Source organism: Parasteatoda tepidariorum, chromosome 3 (genome assembly GCF_043381705.1).
Source record: "Parasteatoda tepidariorum isolate YZ-2023 chromosome 3, CAS_Ptep_4.0, whole genome shotgun sequence".
Taxonomy (NCBI): Eukaryota; Metazoa; Arthropoda; class Arachnida; order Araneae; family Theridiidae; genus Parasteatoda; species Parasteatoda tepidariorum.
The window spans coordinates 52,845,965-52,853,328 of record NC_092206.1 but is presented as its reverse complement, the minus strand read 5'-3'; positions in this window follow the sequence as shown (position 1 = coordinate 52,853,328).

Below are 7,364 nucleotides of genomic sequence, written 5' to 3'. Positions count from 1 at the left end.
TCTTCAAAAATTTATTAATTTCACTTAGTTTCAGAAATTTGTCTTAAAAAAATTTAGGCAATTTAAAACACTATACCTTTTTTATTGCTTGAAAATAAAGCTTTATAAATTAAACGAATAAATTTGTTCGAAAAAAAAATAACTCATAGTATTTTCAATTGAACCTAAATGAGCATAATATTTATAAAACTGCTTACTTTAAAAATTCGTTTAGGGCTCCTTACTTTTAAAAATTAAACTTAAAAGAAAAATGACGAAACTTAAGGGAAAGAAGAAAAACTCAAATCTTCAGTGATAAGGAATGTTTTATAAAAAAAAACTCGTAAGTAATAATGCATTTAATTGTTGTTTTACCATATACAATCAAAACAATTGGATAACCATAAAATGCTGCTATTCAAACTGTCAACTCTTAAAATATTTTTTTAACTGTGTTTTCACCTTATTTGATTTAACAAATGAAAACTTTATCCTCGCCAACAAGACCCAGCTTATGAAAGTAATTAGTTCTTTGTAGCCGTCTTGACACAGGACTGTAGCCGAGAGGGTTAATCGGTCAATCTCACGACAGACGGGAAGCGAGTTCGAATCCTCAGGTTACACAGAGTCGATGCTCACAGCGAAAACTTTCAAAAGTACGATACTATCTAATTCGATATTCAAGTTCAACAATCGTTAAGATAAAAAGAAAATTCCTATATAAGGCTTTCATTCAAAAGGAATTTTTTTAAACAAAAACTGTAGTAATTTCCATCGCTTACGATAGATGGCACCACTAAATACAAGCATTTTGTATATTAACAATAAAAATTTTGACTGCAATTTACTGAAAATCGCTTAAATACGAGTTAAATCACTCAAGTTTGAGAGAAAACGATCCACTCAGGGAATACTGAAAGTCACTCAAACTCGAGTTAAAATAACTCAAGTTTGAGGGAAATTTTTTTCACTCAAATTGAGCTATTTCCATATAACTCTATCACTTGAGTGATTTTAACTCAAGATGAGAAGGCCGGTTTTTTCTAGATGAAAGAGTTAAATTGCACTCAAGTTGAGTTATTTTCACTCGTTCTTTTTAAGAGAGTATTTCTTACTAAATCGCTTGATTTTGGTAAAATTAACTACAAAATATGGTTTTACAATGTGATAAATTTGGTAAATATGGTAAAATTTTGTAATTTTCCATCATACTTATTAGAGACCAAATGGTGTTGAAGCTGGTATATCTTGAGAGCTTTTTAACTTTTATTTACCTATGGGACCATTTACTACTGACCTTTGATGGCGAAGTAGAATCGATTACTGTAGCAGTTCTGCAGTTATCGCTAGAGAGGTCTAGTTTTGATAGGGCCCCGTTATCTTTTCTAATTCCAAATTAGCATTACAAGCCTTATCCCAAAGTAGCCAGTGTGTGTCACAGCAAAATTTGGAATGCAGGTTGTTTTTAAAAGATATTATCCATAAAATCTCTTTCTAATGCGTACATGCGCACTATAGAATCGGGGTAATAAACAAGCTGAAATGCTTGCAAAAAAAAAAAAAAAAAAAAAAAAGAGGAGCCTCGATTGTTCACATCTAAAAGGAATGCCAACCTTTTATTCATTGAGACTTTTAACCAAGTTGACATTTAAGCAGAATTTGAAGTTTAAAGAAGCAGTAACATTTAAGGATAAGAGTAGGACTATTTTCAATGAAAACCCCAATTATGTTCCTAAAATAATTGCATAGTATTATTCATAATCATTCGACACTTACTACTACAATTAATTAATAGTTAACAATTGGCAATTATTAAATGGTGAATTTTCTTTTTAATATTTTATATCCGATTTCACAATAAATTTTTATGTTATACGGTGTTTAATCAACTTTTTCAATTAGAATAAAAAAAATTCTACTTAAAAATCTTGAGTAATATTAAGAATCATTGATATATAGCGTCTTTAACGAGAAAAATATAACGAGTTTCGTAATAACTAAAAATTCAAAAAAGAATTTGAAAACTAGACTATGAATGAATTTGCTAAGGTAATGGAGAAAAATAATTTTATTTCAATAGAATAGAAAATTAAATCTGTTGAACCAAATATGTGTTTACACAAAAGAAAAGTAATACTTTTATTAAAAAAAAGTTGCGACGTAACACTGCTTATTGTTACGATGGTGGTCAAGTATGTTACTAAATGAAGCCAAAAAGGGGAGAGACCTCCGCGTAACATCATACTTTTTTATCTACATAAGTCTGTTCTTTTGGAAAATAGACAAAGTTTTGTATGTAATTCACATGTTGTTCTATGTAATAAGTTCGTACTTCTAGAAAATGTATAAAGTTTTGAATATAATTCACATGTTATTTTGTGTAATAAGTCCGTACTTCTGAAATATGGATACATATTTGCATATAATTCGCATGTTGCTTTATATCCGTACTTCCGGAAAATGGATAAAATTTCGTACACAATTCACGTCACTCCATGGGTTTAATGGATATAGTTCTATGTATATTTTCATCAACGATAACCGTGACATTTCTAATACTCTATTTTATATACTCTAAGGTATTGCATTTGCTTTTTTCCCACTGAGATATCGATATATGCATTAAGGCAGATTTCTTTTCTTTTTTTATGAACTTATATTGTATATATCTATGTAATATTTGATGTATCAATGATATTGCGTTTTATATAATAAGTAAATATTGAGTTGAAATTTTCTTCTATACAGAAGATATTACCATAATGTAATATGGAAGGGATGCATTTGCTTACGTAAATAAGAGAGTTAAAGTGCTACACGAATTTGAGTTGTTATTATCATTTTTCAAACAGACCTATATTTACTTTACATTTGAGAACAAACTATTCAAGTTATTTCCTCTTAAATTTTAGAACTCAGCATATTTTATTCCTCTATATATGTAAAAAATAAAATATTAATATACTTTTCTTACAAACCCACGTAAAATTTTGCAAGTATATCGTTTTCTTCCAATTTAAGGAGCAGAAATTCTAGTGTACTATACAGGCTAAAAATGTAAAACAAATGAGTAAATTTCTTTCTCCATTTATTTTTGCACACACACATAGAACACATGTACAGCAAAGGCTGAGCTATAATACGGCATAAGTCTTAACTTCTATTATGAATTCTTGTAAAATAAAAGGAAAGAATAAATCCAGTGGCAAAACTTTAATGTGCACAAAAAACAAATTGTATTTAAAAGAGTTACAAGCACTTATTTATAATATATCGCACTTGCTAATGCAATTGAAGAAAGCCAAAGATGCTGTAATTTAATAGAATTAAAAAAAGTAGCATAAAATTGCTTAAAAAAGTTCAAAAAGCATTACTGTATCATAAAAATCTATTACTATATAAAAGGTACTGTTAAATAATGAAAAAATTATGATTAAATATTTGCATTGCATTTTTTTAATATCACTAATACATATTTAAATTGCTAAACATTAAATACAATTTAAAAAAAAAACATGCATGGTAATTCTGAAAATAAATTATAAATTACAAATACCGCTACGTTTAAAAATATCCAAATGGTATTGCTATTTTAAAAACAAAGCGTAAAAGGTACTGTTAAGTCAAAAAGACGATTTCCAAAAAAGTCAATTTATCAAAAAGTGAAGGAAAAAAAATGATGTAACCAATTTATTGTCAAAGTGCTAATTTTATAAACATCTATTTAACAAAAATCAGCCTTTTGATTATCAAGTTATAAGGTTACTTCCTCTCCAATATTTTTCCACAATGCATTTACATCAACAGATTGCTGGGCGTTCGCCAATGTAAGTAGTAATATTTTGTCCAGTTCAACATAAAATACAAATAGGTGAATTTTATTATTTCTCTTAACTTCATTCTTTTTTTTAATTTCAAAGGGCAAGGCATATTACAGTTATAAAAACAAGCCAATGCGAAACAATGAGCAAGTAATTACAAATATTGACCGAAGTCATTGAAGCCTCAAGCGTTCTCTAGCTCTCCAATACAGGGCGGTCTCGGAGTCGGCAGAACCACGAAGTGCTCCGCACTGACGCAGATGAGCTGTATTCAGAGGTTCTCCCAGATCGCATAATGAGGGGAGTCGCATGTAAGAGGGGAGTCAAAAATACCAATTGTATGGAGATGTTCACCCAGACAGTCATATTCCGTAACCAGCCGAAGCAATGCCACTGCCTCACTTCTTGGACAATCGGGTATATTAGCAAGATCTTCACTACTCCAGGTCTTGGAGTAGTTTTGCAACTGCAGTTTCATACCTTCCTACTACAACTAGTGTTACGAACGATAATACGCGTGAATTACAATTGTTGAATGGTTATTTGTTTTGTATTGTATCAATGTATGTACTCGTCAAATTTCATTAAAATCAGTCCTATAGTTCTAAAGATAATCGACCAAATCTGCAAATTCTCTTTATTCAGAGGTTCTCCCAGATCGCATAATGAGGGGAGTCGCATGTAAGAGGGGAGTCAAAAATACCAATTGTATGGAGATGTTCACCCAGACAGTCATATTCCGTAACCAGCCGAAACAATGCCACTGCCTCACTTCTTGGACAATCGGGTATATTAGCAAGATCTTCACTACTCCAGGTCTTGGAGTAGTTTTGCAACTGCAGTTTCATATCTTTCTACTACAATTAGCGTTACGCACGATCGTATGTGTGAATTACAATTGTTGAATGGTTTTTTGTTTTGTTTTGTATCAATGTATGTACGCATCAAATTTCATTAAAATCAGTCCTGTAGTTCTGAAGATAATCGACCAAATCTGCAAATTCTCTTAATTTCTTACACCAGTGTATGAAAAATAGTAAATGTAGAAATAATCTTCGTAATTCATTTGTCATATAAAAATAGCATTTTAACATTTAATGTATATGTTGTTGGGAAAGTGTAGTGATTCTAGAGATTACCTTGCTGATTTGCTGGATCCATGGGAACAAGAAAAAGCTCGGCAATTTTTGCCTAAGGGCTTTGGTAACTATTTTGGTAAAATCGACAGTAAAATATTGTTTTATAATCTGTGCGAAAAAATTAGATAAATGTGAAGAAATTTGGCAATTTTCTCAAGACGTCTTAGAACATGGCATGAAAACAATTTTTCGCTTAAGTTTACTTTTCAGTTCATTTTATTATATCTATATTTTTTGTATGAAATGTGTGGTAATAAGATCTGAAATTTCAGAAATCGTAATTTCCGCTAATGATATGAACATATGTTCCATATGAACGAATAAATTGCTAAATGAATATTTTAAATGCAGTAAATTTTATTCTTCTTTACCAGAACTAAATGGTGTTTCTTTCACCAGAAATGTCATTATCATACAATACGAATATTTTCCAAAATTTTTCCTCCGTGTATAATTAAATAATAAACACATTAATTGAGAGAAATAATCGATTTAAAATATTATTTTAATTAAGGAAATTAACACAATATCAATTATATCTTTTTCAATATCAAAATAATTTAATGAAATACGATCAATCAATGAATTAGTTTATAGAATAAGCTAAACAAACTTTTCTATTTTAACAAGACGGACACCGTTATTACGAACATTACCTAGATAAATTTCAGAAAGCTCTTATTTCAGCATTTTAATGAAATACAAAAGTAAGAAAATGTGCTTGATAACAGCTTTCGAGCTTTTGCAGTAATGTATATTTTAATAACTACAGAACAGTTATAATACATTGCATATAAGTACATAAAATATTGAAATAAAACAGGAAAAAGCAACAAGTATCAAAAATCGAATAAAATTACTTTTTCTGAATAGAATGAAATGTCTGGAGAAAGGGATAATACCATCAGGAAAGCTCTCTCCAATTTTCTTTACCAAGTTTTATATTACCTATTACAGTGGAATATAGAAAATATAAATAAGTTGCCGAAAAGGAAGGAAGAGAAATCTAGTCTTATACTGAAATTGCATCTTAAGAAAGGGAAATAACTTTAAAAAATCCTGCTTTTTTGTTCCTGAAATAGTTTTTCTAAAATATATTTAGCTTCTTTAAAAAGTAAATAAATGAATAACTACCCAAGTCAGTTATTTTTTCTACAAAATACTGAAACTTTCATAGGAATATTAAGTATAAATTGAATTTAATATGATTATTTAAATGGTAAATGCATATAATATTGAGTTAATATTTTTTAGAACGATAATATTTAAGTAGAAATTAAGAAAGAAATCTTATTCTGAGATAAATAATTCCGAATCAAATTACGGTATAAAGTATCATCCGAAAAATCCATTTTACGGCAAAATCCATTCTTATAGTAGAACATTAGACAATAATTTTTACAGTAATATTTATTTAATTAGAGTAATTTAGTGATTTTATAATAATAATTACATTAAAAACTTTCTAAAATATATTACTTTTTTGTTCCCTAGCATGTTTCGGTAAAAAATGGATGCTTTTTACCGTAATTTGATCAGGAATTTATCATAGTGTGTTCTCAAAATCATAGCAAATTGACGGTAGACAGATTTTGCGCGCATATTAATTCTTGGACACCACTATTCTAACTTATGTAACTTTACATAGTATCGAATACGCTTTCACTTATTATTTCTTAAGTACAAAATTGAGAAAGAAAATATTTTGTCTATGTTCAAATGAATTAAAGTAATATTTATTTTTAAATAAAACATTGTTGATGATCCTTTACTATTTTATAAACTTCAAAATTTTCAACATAATAAAATTTTTTTCAGAATTAAATCTATTAAAATTTAAGAATTTAATCTATCAACTATTTCTGCTAGAAAAATGATGAACATTTGCCTATTATAAGTATATTTTGAATAAAAAAATTTCCCATTATTCAGCTTTAAAATGTTTAAATAAAAATCATGAAAGCTCTTAAATATTTAAAGAGCTTAAATATATTATCAACAAAGAGCATTTTTTCAATAAACAAAGTTACAATATGATATAAATCAAAATTTGAAAGAAATATTTTCTATTACATGAAAACAGAAGGATTTTAAACGTAGGAATTAGAAAACGTAATTTTTTGTTCTTAGTGAAAAATATGTTCCATTTTCTCATTGTTACAATTGTTTATTAAAAAACTTAAAGTAATTTCTTGGATTAAAATAACGTTTATTTTTTAATAGTTAATTTTTTCCTGTTTTGTTCATTATTTTTTACAAAAGGTAAAGGAAAATATTAGTGTATGAAATGCGGCTATTTTTAATAATCGCTTCTTATTATTTTTATTTATCGAGTAATCATGATATGGGGGTGGCATTGCTGTTTTACCCTACACTGATGATTTCTTAAGGTTAAATCTCATGTATTTCCTATACTATTATTAAC